Here is a 15,314-nt window from a genome sequence, read left to right on the forward strand (position 1 = left end):
ATAAATAATAAAACGAAAAAGAAAACATACGCGATGACAGAGAATGAGACATCTAAGAAATATATACTCTACGAAATATTTCCGTGCATTTGCGATACACAATGCGAGAACCAGTTTTCAAGCATCGTTGCATCCGACTCAAAGTAGTGTATACTTTTTTTCTTGTAGGAGGAATATAGGAAAAAAAATTAATTTTCACAAAACAAAAATTCCCGAAGATCGACAAATGCGTGTTAAACAACGAGAGAGATAAGATAACAAAAACGATTTTTTTTTTATTTAAAGAAACAATTCAATTTGCCGATATGAAAATTATCGAAAATTACTTCCATCTTTTTTATCGGCGCAAAATGTACGCAATTATGCCCCACGTCCTTCATTTCCGCGAATTCTACAAATTATTCCGTATTTTCAATTGTTCACTGTGCACTGAACTTATTTTCCGCTTCACCTGTCCCCGCCGTTCATAATTTTTTTTTCAGCACCAGAAACTGAAGAGTAAGCGTAACGAATAAAAATTCATTAACTTTATCGAATTAACTCTCTTGTCAATCCGCCAAACCGAAACTGTCGATGTGCGATCAAAATCGCGTGGGAAAAGAAATAAAAATCTTGACCCTCTACAACAATACGATACGATTCGGGGGCAAAATCCTTCCAGATGGCAGCCACCAATTTTAAATTCAAATATCGTCAAACCAGAGAGAGAGAGAGAGAGAGAGAGAGAGAGAGAGAGAGAGAGATGGATGAAATCCGTTCCTTTGCAATCGATCGCGTAATATTTAATCGCGCGATATCGGATGAAAACTTTCAATATCCCTGTGAATCGGGAAAAATCTGTGACGAATGTTGGCAACGGAATAATGCACTTGAATCCTGTGAAAACGGGGGCGGGGAGGTGGAGGAGGACGAGGGCAGCAAGCTCTCTGGTATCTTTCGGCTTCTCTCGTCTCTTTGACACGGTCGTATCGGGGTAACGCGATTAAGTAATTAGGGGATTTTTAATCTTGTCCCTCTTTCGCCCTCGTTTTGGCGCCGGTCACGAGCCGGCGAAAAAATAAATAAACTCGAAGCCGCGCGCCGTTCATGAATTAAATCGCTGATGAAGAGTTGCCTCCTCTTTTTCCTCTGCCTTCCTTCCTTCCTTCCTTCCTTCCTTCCTTCCTTCCCTTTCTTTTTTTTTCTTCTTCTTCTCTTTTATCTATCGCCTCTCCCCCTCCCTCGCCTCGTCTCGTCTCGTGTAAATCGATAAATTATCCCCGACGAAACGAACGACACGCTTTCAATCTTCTCCAATCTTTTTCCCCTGCCTGGACACGCGATGATCTCACGTGATTATTCGATGATCGAGACAGAAATTTTATAAAGTTTCATAAAAGTATTTCTCTTTTAATTACCGCCTTCCTCTTTTGAACTTTCTTCAAAAACTTCGTTCTAAATTCTAAATACGTTCAATTTTAAATAATAATTTTGGTTGGTTGGTTATGCAGTGGTGAACGATAAATAAGAAATACACGGATTTAGCTGAATGGATGTATTTTGGTTATACGTGAGTGCACGTGTACAACGGAACAACAACTGAACAACTGAAGATCGCGAAGATGAACAAAAGAATGCCAATTACAGAATAGTAACACTGCTAGGTTCAACAATAATAATATTCAATAATAAAATTATAGATAAAATTTCAGTGAACTTTACACCCTATAACACATTTATTCGAGAAGAGATTACATGATATCGAGAAAAAAGGAAAAAAAGAATTAAGAGATCCTTTAACAGAGATTCGTAAACTTCGTTTGATACGATAATTATAGAGCCAGCCAACTCGTCCAAAACTACGACGAAGAAAAGAAATTAAGCTCGTCCACCTTCTTCCTTGCAAAGGAGGAAAAATTCGAAACTGCTCGCCTCTCCCTCCCCCTCGCCGCCGCCGTATGTACAAACGATAAGAGCGTGACAGTAATAGGTGGCGTAACATTAACAGCTCTCGGTAGCGCTAACGATAATACCCCGATGGCAGTAACGTAGAACGGTAGTGGTGGTGAGGGAGGGGGGAGAGAGGACGGTAGTCGAGGGGGTTGGACAGTGACAAACCGCCTTGGCCCGCTGTGATTTCAGTTAATTGTCGGCGGGGCCATTTCTCACTCCACGCCTCGGCTTCTGCCCGGGCGACGACGTTGTAAATATCCCTAAAGGCGCCACGGGTAAAGGGCTAAAGGTAGAACGTCTTACTCCGGTAGGCTTAGTTTAGCCCGGCTTAACCTTTCGCCCGCTAAGCCGTTTCCTTCTCTTCTCTTTTTCGAGAACGGCCGTGCATCGAACTGCGCTACTTCTCTCTCTCTTTCTCTATTCTACGAGGATTCCATTCCTTCGTAATATTTCATTCGTAATGTTTCCTGAACGACGTTACACTTCTTTGTTTCCGTTCCTCGATGCGAAACCACACGAGAGCGATTTTTCTGATAGTTTCTCGTTTTTTTTTTATCCTTTAGGTTTTTATTAAAGAGACGCAAAATACGCGAGGAATTAGGGAAGGTTGTATTGGAAATCGTCACCGTAAAAAAGGAAAAAGCGATCGAACGACAGAGCAATCTCGTGTTCACGTAGATAGTCATGGAAAAGTTTCGTGGTAATTTTACATAGCATGGCCAAGACAATCGTTCCTTAATCCGTAAATTTTTGCGTAAAGAAACGAGATATTATATTCGTTCTTCCTCCCAGTTTGCGAGCGAACGAGAAGAGGAAATAAATATTGGAAAGCTAACTAAGCAAGTTAGCTAACTCAACTAACTCACTGGTTCGAGTTCCTGTTTTCAAATTTCCATCCGTTTCGATAAACTGTTATATCACACACACACACACGAATAAGCCTAACTAAATAACAGTACTTAAAATGTTGCTAATTGACGCGCATAACACGGAGCGTTGCGTAAAAAGAAGCGGAGAGAGGGGAAAAAATGAATTGCGTAAGGAGCATTAAACGAAGCAGAGAGCAATTAAACTGATAGAGCATGAAACGATAAAAATAAGGGACGAACGGGTTGGCTTGCTATGCCGGCCATAAAACGCTGGTTGGCCGAGTGTCGTGACTAGTCGACCGCAGTTATTACGAACGAATATACGACACGTGGTTGTACCGCACGCCGCCGCGGCGGTACGGGCTGATGGTGACAGTTCAATCCGAACTTCGGCGTTCGGCGGTCAGAAATGCTGGCCGCAAACCGCACGCGTGATTTCTGCCTCTCTTTGCCCCTGCCGAATCACCGTCCTTCCTCCAATCCTATTTTCGATACGTTTTTTTCCTCCCCTCCTCTCCTCTTAAACTCGTCGCCTCGGAAAATCACTGAGATTTCGAACCACGTGGATACCATTTCTACGCAAGATTTACGATCCTCTCCGAGTTTCAAGTTTAGTTAAGGCGCCTCGAATTTTGAATAAAAGAAAGAAAAAGAAAAATTCGAACGAGAATTTTATTCCATCCAACAGGGCGATGAAATTGCGAGAAAAATAAATTTCCAAAGTTCCATTATTTTTTTACACGACAAATTTTCGAGAAATTTCTATCGCTCTTTCCAAACTATTCCATCAAAATCTTACTTTCGATACTTTTGCAAAAATATTTTTCTCCAAACCATCCCTTCCACCGAATTAGAATTAATCCCAATTCTTCTTGGGATTAAAAAAAAAAAAAGAGAGAGAGAGAGAAAAAGGAACGAAAGATAAGCGAGCAACGAAGCCCAACTAAAAATTTGAGAGCCACTGTTACATCCGCGACGCATCCGCGAATTTTCTCGGAGATGCGTCCCACGGATCCGCGCGAAACCTCGGCGCATACGTAAACGCGGAGGAAACGAAGAGAAAGAGGGAACGAAGAGAGCGAGAGAGCAGTCAACGCTTGCGAGAAAGAGAGAGAAGAGAGAGAGGAGGGGAGAAACGTTTTGCAGTATAACGGGGCCCCGGCGTTGACGTTCCGTGCGGAACACTCGACTCGTGACAGAAATTACTAAACGGTCAGGGCACTCGTAGCTCGCACAATCGCGGGCATACGTAGCTCTACGTGTTCACGCACGTATTGTATGTTTCGCAAATGGGAGCAGGAATGAAAGGACGACGGCACGGCGCGGCGGTGAAACTGAAGGACGGAGAATCAGGAGGTGGGTCTGGGCAGGGAGGGGGAGGTTTGAAGCGTGCGAGCCTCGCGCATATTAATCTGTTCGACCGCACATCAGCCTCTCCGCCTCGCCTCTCTCCGAATCTCGTTCGTTCGCGCACTTCATCTCCCAACCCGTTAACCGGTCGCGCACCTACGCACAACGCCTGCGGGAAATTGGCAAACTGCGGTGCCAGTCCGCCTTCCTCTTCCTCTTCCTCGTTCTCGACCACCGATTTCCCCGTGTCGATCATCGCCCCGCCGAATTAATAATCGCTCCCTTAAACGATCGAGCGAATAAAATTTGCCCCCCACCCCGTCGATCGATCGATCGATCGATCGATCATTTTCTTCTTTCTTTCTCTCCCCCTTCCTTTTTTCTTTTGTTTCGTGGATATCGTGGTGTTTCGTCGAAGAGTGTTAATTGCGCGAGAGGATATTCGAGGTAGCGTCTGTTTACACGAAATATGCATAAGCAGATACAGATTGTAATATTAGAGATAAATAAGAAAGAATAACGTGATAAATTGATTATTTGTATTGATTGGATAGAAATGAATTATCGATAGACGATTATTCTGCATTCGTGAAAGCGAGGATAAATTGTATTTTTATTTTTGAAAAGAAAAATTGGGAAAAAGAAAAAACGTTTTACGATCAACAAGTTATATAATTTTTCTCAAGATTATCTTCTATCAATTACCTTCTATCGATAGTTCAATCATATCTAATTGAAGAAATAACCAAAAGAATTTCACTTGTACACTTTCAAACTCGACTTAATTGAAAACGAAGCGAAATTTCATTTTCTTCTTTTTCCGTCGTTATCAGAAACAGCCCGTACAAAAGAAGCTAAGAATGTAAAAAAAAAAAAAAAAAAAAAAACCGCTTACAAAAATCGTTATTACATTGCATCGCAAGTTCGAATGTTACAATGTCTAGGATATCTACTCAAAGATACACAGGGGATAAAGCCGGCGCTGAAAGCGTAAAAGCGCAAGTTCACTCGACAGGCCAAGGTATCCGGGAGGGGGGGAAAGGTGGCGTTCCTGGAATCCGCAATACGCGAAGATTGCACCGATGGAGCACCCATTGGATCCGCGGGGCTTTGCACATCGATGCATAAGAGGATAATTGCGAGAGACAGAAGGGTGTGTGTGTGTGTGTGTAGCGTGTGTGCGGACGACACATCCGGCCCGGCGCGAATATAAAGGAGTTCTCCGCGATGTATACACCGATAAAGGAGAACTCCTCCCTCACCACGCCCAGAAACCTCGCGAAGAGGTTCGTACCTCAAGATCCACCCACGTGCCAGATGACTTTTCTCCCTCCCTCCGCCGCTGCGCGGCCCTCCTCGTCCCTCCGCGCCACCTTCGAGCCGCGTCGACGGAGGAGACCTCGTCTAGGAGGAGGCGGAGCATCTATTTCTATCCGGGGAGGTGGGGACACGTCTGTCGTTAAACGAAGCGTCGCCGCGTCGAGACGCTTCGAACGCGAAACACGAGGAAAGAGAGAGTGGGAGCACGCGGGGGTTGGAGAGGGATGGAGAGAGGGAGAGAGGATAAAAGGAGAAAACACCGGAAATCGCCATGGCGCTACTACGTTCGCCTTCCTTTCGATCTTTATATAACGCGCGCGATCTCCTTTTCTTCCTCTTCTTCTTCGTCTAAAGTCTCTTCGCCGGAAATACAGTTTCCAACCGAGCGGTGAACGAGAAGAGTGCGAACGATTTGGTTTAAAAATGTGTCCGGGAGAGACGGTTTAAAACTATGCGCCGATGCTATCCGCAAATAAGCGGTGAGATGTTGTGTGAAAATGGGATGAGAATGTAGGAAAACGTTCGAGATTTCTTGTCGAAATGCCCGTTTGAAAATTAAGGAGACGTAATTTCGATTACTTTTATTCAATGTATCTTTCGTATATTTCGATGATAACTTTTAAATGTATTTTTAAATGTAGTAGATTGTTGCGGATAAAACGACCGAATCTTCGATGCGAGAGCTTGGTGTGATAGTAATATTAATAATTTCATTCGACAGATTCGATATTATATTTGTGAATTGTAATTTAACGCAATCTTTTGCAAATTTGAATTTTAAATCTATATAAGAAAGATAACGATTGAAATGATGATATTCGACTTCAACAAATATTATTCGTAATATTACTCGTAGTTTTCAGTCACTTGTTCTTGAAATTGATCATTTCGTGTCGCAATAATCACAATAATCTAATTATTCGAATTATATCATCGCGTGTTTGGTTTTTAGAAGAACTTCGCGAGTACATTAGTAAGAAGAAAAATAAAAATAAATAAAAAAATAACGTATCGTCACTTAGGTACGTACTCGAATCCTGGATCAGGTTACATTGTTCGAGCTCTCTTCGAGCTGTCAGGGGCGTGCTCCCCTCCAATAGTGTGAACGAATCTTATCTCGAATTATGTACGCGCGTCACGATTAACAAGCTCGTAAAATCAGTCAAACGTAAAGTAACGAGGTATCGGATGTCAGAATTAGTGTTTTGACAAATCTATGATCAGATAAGGGTCTTAAAGCTCGGAAACTTAAAAGAGAATGCGATTCACGGTTCTAAAACGAGAAGTGTTCCACTTGACACCGGTCGATGCCGCTTTCTTAATGGTTTAATTTACGACCTTCCCATATTGTGACACGTTTTGTAATGCAAGTTTTTTATTGCAGTTACGGTATTGAAATTTCAGATAGAAATCAGAATTCTCTTTATTATATTTTTTTTTTTTGTCGAATAAAGAAATGCTCGATTCGAATCCCAATTTTCTATACTTAAAGTATTTCGAGTAAAAAAGTTAGTAGAAATACGATTATTTACTGCATTCAACTTTTAAACACACAAATTCACCTCTTTTATCTATCGGGGTTCCAGGCAAAAAATTAAACACACGTGTATCTAGCATATCCCACGAAAGCCTCTTGGAATTCAGATCCCAATTTCTCGCACCAAATCTACAACGCTCCAAGCGAAAAGCCAAAGATTCTCAAAAAAAAAAAAAAAGCAATTACGAACAAGATCTAACGGATAAAAAGACGGGAGGATCGATCGATGAGCGGAGGAATTGCGAGCATTAGCATCCACCGTTTCTGCGATGAAACGGTGGAAGGGGTTGGGGCGAGCGCGAATAGGCAAGTTTAAGCGGAGTGTAGATAAGGATGGGAAGAAATACAAGGGAAGAGTAGCCGGCTAGAGAGGAGAACACGGTCCTTTCCATTGCGCAAGGATCCCAGGCGGAGGAGTCTTTACCCAATGCACATGCAGCACGTATATAGAGCTCCGCCTAGTTGGCTGCAGTTGAGAGGAGGAGGACACTAAGTCTCAGTTATTTTACTGCACGCAACGCCGCCACCAATGCTGAGCTACCTTCCACTCTCTCCTACTTCTTCTCCCATTCTGAAGCTTGCTATATATACCCTATCACGGGAGGAGCGTACTCCACGTCGCCGCAGTTGCAGCTGCACCTGCTGCTGCCTCGCCTCTCGTGTAATAAATCGAACGTCTTTCTCGCTGAAGCTTATCTCTCCCTCCCCTCCTTTTACACCGTTGCTTTCCACCATTTTAGCAGGTTTACGCCGGGAATGGCTATTTTCCTTTGGCTCGAGCTCCACGGCGCAGACCGCGGCTCGTAGGAAGGAGAAAGAGATCGAAGAGAGGAGAGGGAGGAGGGGAAGGGGGATTTTCTTAGGTGGAATTTCACCAAGTTTGTTCAAATGTTCCGCCATCGAAGAATGATCGTCACTTGAAATTCAAGGAGGACATGAGAAATAGTATACGAGGGGATATTCGATACAGTCATGAATATTAAGTACTACCCGCGACATAGATCGCTACCGGTTATCATAGCGCTCAACCGAGAGTCGTATGTCAAATGTACTCATTTGAAACGTATATACTTATGGACAAACGGTTTTCTCGATGGAAAAACTCGACTCCCGATGCTTTAACGTCTGCGCGTGAAATAAATATTGATCCGTATTCAGCGATAAGTGTATGTTTCTTCCTTTTCTCCTAGCTTTTTTGGTTCGATAAAGATTATTCGAATGTAAAAAAAAAAAAAAAAGAAAAAGTTGGTAAAAAAGAAATGAAAATAGCGTGTATATCTATATAAGTTAATTTGGATGCAAACAATCAACGAAAGAGAAATAAAAATAACGAGAAAATAAATTATCTATCTTCTAAAATTCTTATATATATATATATATATATATATATATATACAATTACGAATTATTGTTTACCAAGTTTCGCGTTTAGAAAAATAGTCGAAAAAATATGGATAAAACGGAATATGGAACATTTACGAGAACCTCATTCTTATTTATAGTAGCATAAATGTTTTCCACGCGTGTAATGGTAATACGTTAAAAGTTGAAAGCGGTAAATTGTACACGTTTGACAGGCGAGTAACGGTTAGTCCACCATATTAAGAGTCTCACAAATGTGAGAAGTTCAACGTATATACGTTAGAAGAACGCCATAAGAAAGATGCAATAACACGAAGATAATGTCAAATATTTTTATCGAGGTAGGGAGGAATTATTCCGACGAAATATCACACGGTTGCCCGGAAATGTAAAATTAATTAAGATACGTTGTTAAAAATAATATCTATACAATATCTATATAATAACGTTTTAATGAGTTTGCAAAGTATCTTATGCGTATAGTGTAAATTAACAGAGATATTCCCGTTCCTGTCGAAGAAATTCGCCACGTTACCGTTTCCTCTATTGCAATTATCGCAAATATCCATAACTACGAGTATCGACAACTCATTACGAGGAACTTTCCATCCGTCCGCAGCGAGAAAAGGCGCGTAACGCGAAACTCATTATGATGCGTGAATAACGAGCCCCAGTATAGATTACCGGATTCCAAACGAAGTAGAATTATTGAGTTACAAATGACCAGCATTCCACCAGCCACATTGCTTAACCATCATGTGACCAAAATCAGATATTCATCGTAAACGATTTAACGTTTTTCATCTGTTTCTGAAATATTGAAAAGAAGAAGAAAAAGAGAGAGAGAGAGAGAAAACGATTCGTAAAAACGATTTGTTTCTATAATCTCGTCTCGATTCGTTCACGCATAATAAATAAGGAAAAGTTTAATAGAAATTTGAATCGAAATATCGAAATCTTCTTCGTCGGATTGTTTTTCCAAAAGAATCGAATTCGCGTAAAATTCCTCTAAGAATTTTAACCAAGTATAAATAGATGATTCTTATTTAAGTACAACAACAACAATAATAATAATAATAATAATAATTGGACAGATAAGAATCAATCCGTTAAAGGTTAAAATTCTCGATCCCTCGTGATTTAATTACAAAGTTATTGTCACACCATTATACAATTATTTATCACAAATGTAACTTTTAACTTTGTTTCGTTTTCACACGATACGATTATACACCACACGCACGTACACGTAGGCGCGCGCGCGCGCACACACACGCGCGTCAAGGTGGTGTACAGATATGAAACGCGGCACTTTCGACAAGATTTTTTTTCTCCCTCCCCTACGGTTTCGCTTTATTGTTCCGCAAGAGTGATTGGTAATTGGCCGCACCGCGTCTGCAATGTCGCCATTCGTCGCCGTGCTCTCTCACCGAACACAAACGAGCAGGAGGACAATGGTCGGACATGAGATTGGTACGGGCCATAAGGCACCCCCGTCTCTGTTTGACAATTGAAAAAATGCAATTAAAAATTTGAACGGTAATATAGGTCAGAGACACGCCACCCCCGTCCTCAAACATCCGTTTCCCCTCTTTCCTCTTTAGCTCATGCGCGTTTACAGACCTGTGTTTTATAACCAACGAGGGTGATCTTTTTTTTTTTTTTTTTTCCAAAATACCAAAGCACGAAAGCCAATCGTGATTGCTTCCATGACTGTTCGATTTTCCAATCATTTTTTCAATCTATACAATCTTAAATAGATCGTAATTCGCAAACGATACTCGTTGTGAAAAGTTTCTTTAATTTTAATTATTTATCTACGTTAAAGAATACTCGATATTTACTATATAAAAATACATTCGACAGTAATGTCTACACTACACCATTCAAATTTCGTGGGAAATATTCTTTTCGTTCGACGAATGAGTTCAAGAATTCGAAAGGAAGATTTTGAAAAGTTTCGAGTTGTTCGTTTCATCATCGCCTCGCGCGTACAAGCAGTTATCCTCATTTCGTATTCGTTGCACGAACGACGAGCCAGACCGCGATTTACTATCACGTCCTACGAATTATTTGATAATCAAATTTTTCCACCCTCCTCCACCCTTAGCTCGGGAGGAACGCGGGCGGAAGGGTGCAGGTCGTTCGGACCTTTTACAATGATTTCTCTATTTTACGGTGGTTGCGTGAGAAGGCCATTAGGAATCCCGTGTAAACGTGCCATGAAAGCGATTTCAACCAGACCACTCTCCAGACACGTTGTCAAAATTAATCCTTCCTTCGAGTTCCACCCGCGCAACATTTTTTCCACTCGTCTCTTCCCCTTTCATTAGCTATCCACGATTAAATAATTGAATCGATGAGATAAGAGAAGAATTCAAGTTTCGAGTATTAAGAACAACGATTTTTTAAGTATCTTCGCTTCAAATCTATTCCAGTGTGAAAATTTAACGTCAATCCAATCGAAGTCAAGCTTTAACTTCGAGTTTGTGTTTAATTTCAAATTTTACGAACGAGAAAAAAGAGAATTAATAAATGCATCGAGATATGAAAAAAAAAAAAAAAAAAAAGAAAATTTATATCAACGTTTTCTCATTTTTACCTTCTTATCAAAGGCACACATTATCCCAAAACTTATTACTTCTGTTCTAGAACATTGGTCATATATGAAAATCTACGATGATATATAGGAACAATGCTCGCATTTTTTTTACTCTTTATTATACTTTCAGCTACATTCATTTGTAAAATTATAATATTTATAGTACGTAATGTAATATTATATCAAATTATTCTTTACGGTTGTGACGCAAAATTAAAATTCTGTATTCGCGTTATTCTTCGAAACGAAAAAAGAAAAAAAAAAAAAAAAAAAAGAAAAAATAACGTAACATAATAAAATTTTAGGTAATTTAATTATACATATATTCTAAACGAATGATAGAAACGATCATTAATCTACGACGAAATGCAGCGAAAATTCTCGAATTTTCAATTACGAAAAAAAAAAAAAAATAAAATAAAATTTAATTTCCAATACGTGAAGATGTTGTACACAAAAAACTTAATATCTCGAATATAAAATTCCTCCGAATTGAAGCCCCGATAAATTCGTGTCACGTCTTTCGATAGCGGCGTGAAAACAATCAAACGAAAATTAATCTGTAATAATAAAACAATAAAATAAAACGCAACCCCCTCGTTATTCACTCGGACATTTCACGGAAATATGCACGGATCATGTGTATGAACGATCGACTACAAGCTGCGTTTTCGCACAAAAAAGTGCAAAGTGCACCGCGTGCATCACATAAATGACAGGGAACCGTGACACTGGGTGCTCGTATATCAGTGAACTGTCCAATCGCGTGCTTTTTTATGTTTGTACAAAAACAACAAGGGATAATATGCGATAAAAGATACGTGTAGGTATGCAAGGATTTTAAATTCCATAACGTCAACTAAATTTTTTAAAAATATGCGAAATTAAAATATGTTAAGAGAGCTTCGAAATGCTTGGTTAATTTTATTGGAAATTTTTCTCCTTCTTTTTTTCCTTTTTTCCTCAAATATCGTCAACGATAACGAAATATAAAAAAAAAAAAAAAAAAAAACGATCAAATTATCTTAACGTTAAAACAGGGATGGAAAAAGAACGATGGAAACATCGAATGAGCAGAGAATCGTGTTATATATATATATAACTACTACGAGGAAAAGAAATAAAATATTTTATAGTTTGTATAAAAATTGTACGAACGAACGAGCGGCTATGAATACAATAATTTCGCTAATTTCTATAGAGAAACGTCTACTTTACTTTACCACGGTGATATCACGTTTTACAGTTAAAATCGTATAAACGCCAAAATACGTCAATCATTCTTTAACGCGAATGAATTTAGGCAACCCTGGCTAAATCAGTATCGGCCAATAACCGTTAACGAGCCACGGCGTACATCAGTGTTAAACTAATGTACCACCTTGCCAATGAGAAATTGTATGAATATCCACAGACGTTGCCTGTATTTGACGTTGCAAATTTTGCGCGGAAGACATTATCTATGCGTTATCCTATGAAATGCCCGAACATACTTTAACGCTAAACTCGTTTATTTCCTCGACGCTGTATTCAAAAAGAAAAAGAAGAAAAAAAAAAGAATCTGAAAAACTGAAAACGCAAAGAAGATTCACGTTGACTCTCTCGTAACAGAGAGAAAAAGAGAAGAGAGATTTTTGCACGAGTGGTTCGAAAAAAATAAAAAAGAGGAAAGGAAAAAAAAATCGAAAAATAAATATAATCAATATATCCGATAACGGGCGATGATCTCGTTATCCGAATCAGCGCGGATGAAAAACACAGTTATGGGCAAAGTTACGACGTAATCTACGCGCAATCAGTGTAATGCCACATATCTGGAAAAGTTGTACAACGAAATTAGCGAAAAATACAGACGGCTATAAAATTCGTTTACAATCAGTTGGCCGAAACAGTATATCAGGGTGACGCGTAAATTTTATACCGATACGTCGTAATACGCGCACGGGGAGGGGAGGTTTTGGCCCGTGTGCGCGTGCACACCGTGTATGCACACCGCCGCAACCACGCACATGCCAACACGGCGTTCAGAAGAGCGGCCGAACGGTGCTACGCTTTCGGTTTGCCGCCGGGAGAAGAGGTAAAATCGTCCCGTTCGGCAGACTGTTTGAACGTTTTGCGACGAGTTTATTCGAGTTATCAATTTCCTGACAAATATCTGCATTTCCGTACTCATATTTCATATTTCCCTCTTACCCCTTTTCGCTTTTTTTTCCCCCTCTCTCGCGCCCCTTCCCCCTCCCCCTCCTCTCCTCTCCCGCCCGCGTCCCGCGATCGTGCCCCGTAATCGATTCGATCTCGAACGCAGAAATTCCGTTTCTTTTCGCGCGAGCAATCTTTTCACCATTTTGCGAATGGAGAGACTTAATCTATCGAGACGTTGGTGAGAATCGATGACGAGAATTCTCGCGCGAATTTTGTTTGTTTTAACAATTATACGATAACGTGTGATAAAAATTCGCCAAAAATTTTTCCTCCCTAAGATAAATTGTATTTCCAAGAGTTTCGATATTCAAAGTGTAAATATTTTTTTTTACGAATAAATTTTTGGTCGAAAAAATCTTTTCCTCTCCCTCTCTCTCTCTCTCTCTCTCTCTCTCTCTCTCTCCCGTCATACTTCTCACCGCATACGATTCAACGAACAACGAAAATGATAAATCACCTTTGGTGATTACCAAAGGGTCGATGATTACGCGCGCATAGTCGTAGATACGTAGGCAACACACTAATATTAATTGCAGATTTTTCTGCGCCGTCTGATCCAAATAGAGGCGTAATGTAAATTCGCGAATGGAGTAGCAAATGACTATTTACCATGATTCCCTGTCAATCGTGATTATGAACATATTTCATGCGTAGGTATTGATACGTTGAAACCCTCTCCCTCCCTCCCTCTCTCCCCCCTGCACCCTCCCCCCCCCTCCCCCATCTCGACGCAGCTACCAAAAAGGGCGAGCGGCTGTGCGAGCATTTACGATGCACCGTTGAGTTTAAAATACACACCAACGGTTCACAGACGCAGGATCAAATTATTTGCTGATCATTTCACGATTTTCCCCGCAAATTCTTCAACTCTGTATGTAGATTACGCAATTAATTTCTACCAGTTAAAAAATTTTGCGCCCAGACCGAGCCCCGGTAGATATCGTTTCATCCCGTTCGATGGAAATTTTACGTTTCTTCTCCATCTCCGTTTCTCATTGCTCGTCGAGAAATTTTTCCATCTTTGAAAAAATTGAATCGAAAAAAAAAGAGAGAGAGAGAGAGAGAGAAAGGAATAGAAACCGAGAACAATTTCTAAATTTGTAAAATGACAATTTGGAGAGAAACTATATATGTATATATATATAGCTTTAGTTTAAATGAAATTTGGACGAAAATTCGATTGCGATTTTTCAAAGATCTTTGATTCGAAAACCGCTTGGGTTTCAGTTCTGCGGAATCGGTGTGTCCCTTCTGAAACGCGGACTCGCCGCCACAAAGTGAATATCGACTAATTAGCGACGTGGCTAACGTCATAGGGTTTGCCACAGTCAAAGGACATCGTTATCCTGGCGTTGCCCATTTGAAAAATAAACGTAAAAAAAAGCGGTTTGACGCCAAGGTTGCGCACCTTCCACCTTTTTCCAACCCCTCTCGCTCTCTCTCTTTTTCCTTTTTTCTCGTCTCGCAATCAAACGAAAATTAGCTGCGGTAAACGAGCAGGGGAGGCTGGAGGATGAGAAAGAAAGGAAAAGAGAGTTATAGGAAAGCGTGACCGCGCTATGCGCCGTTTTCGGCGGGTTGGAAAGAATTTACAAAGCGAGAACTATCGGGGGAGGAGGTGGGGGGGGGGGGGGGAAGTGGAGGGTAAGGTATCTATTCGCGAGATGGATGGAAACGTTCGATAAAAAGAGGGGAAAAAAGAGACGATAAAGGAAGGGGAAAAAAGGAAGGTTGCCACGAGATCAAGAAAAATGAATGGCTCTATCTTTCGGTAATTAAGACTGTACCGAAAAATAAGCAAACACGTGGAAACAAACCCCGCGCGAGGCTTTAGACGCGGCACAGCTGTTGCGCCCCTCAGAATTCAAATAAACGACTTAGGTAGATTAAGCATACAAATCTTCGTGGTTCCTCCTCTGCAAATTCCTATATACGTTTCAGCTGCTCTTTGTATATAGAACGTTTGTCAACGTAAAAAAAATCATGAAACCTACCGGCTGCGTTATCAGACGAATCGGGCGTTCCTCTACTATTTATATATTATATATATTAAATCGTCCCGACTATTTTCGTTCGATTGACAAATTTTCAAAAATACATATATATATATATATACATATATAAATAACGATTGAACACG

General features: G+C 40.5%; 1 protein-coding gene across 3 annotated transcripts in view; it reads right to left on the reverse strand.

Moving 5' to 3' along the window:
- The window catches only part of LOC100872815 (E3 ubiquitin-protein ligase Rnf220), a 128,332-nt gene that overhangs the window by 104,990 nt on the left and 8,028 nt on the right, over positions 1-15,314 (reverse strand). The window lies entirely within an intron of this gene.

Source organism: Apis florea, unplaced genomic scaffold, assembly GCF_048593485.1.
Source record: "Apis florea isolate Af1SG1 unplaced genomic scaffold, ASM4859348v1 contig_2293_pilon, whole genome shotgun sequence".
Classification (NCBI taxonomy): domain Eukaryota; kingdom Metazoa; phylum Arthropoda; class Insecta; order Hymenoptera; family Apidae; genus Apis; species Apis florea.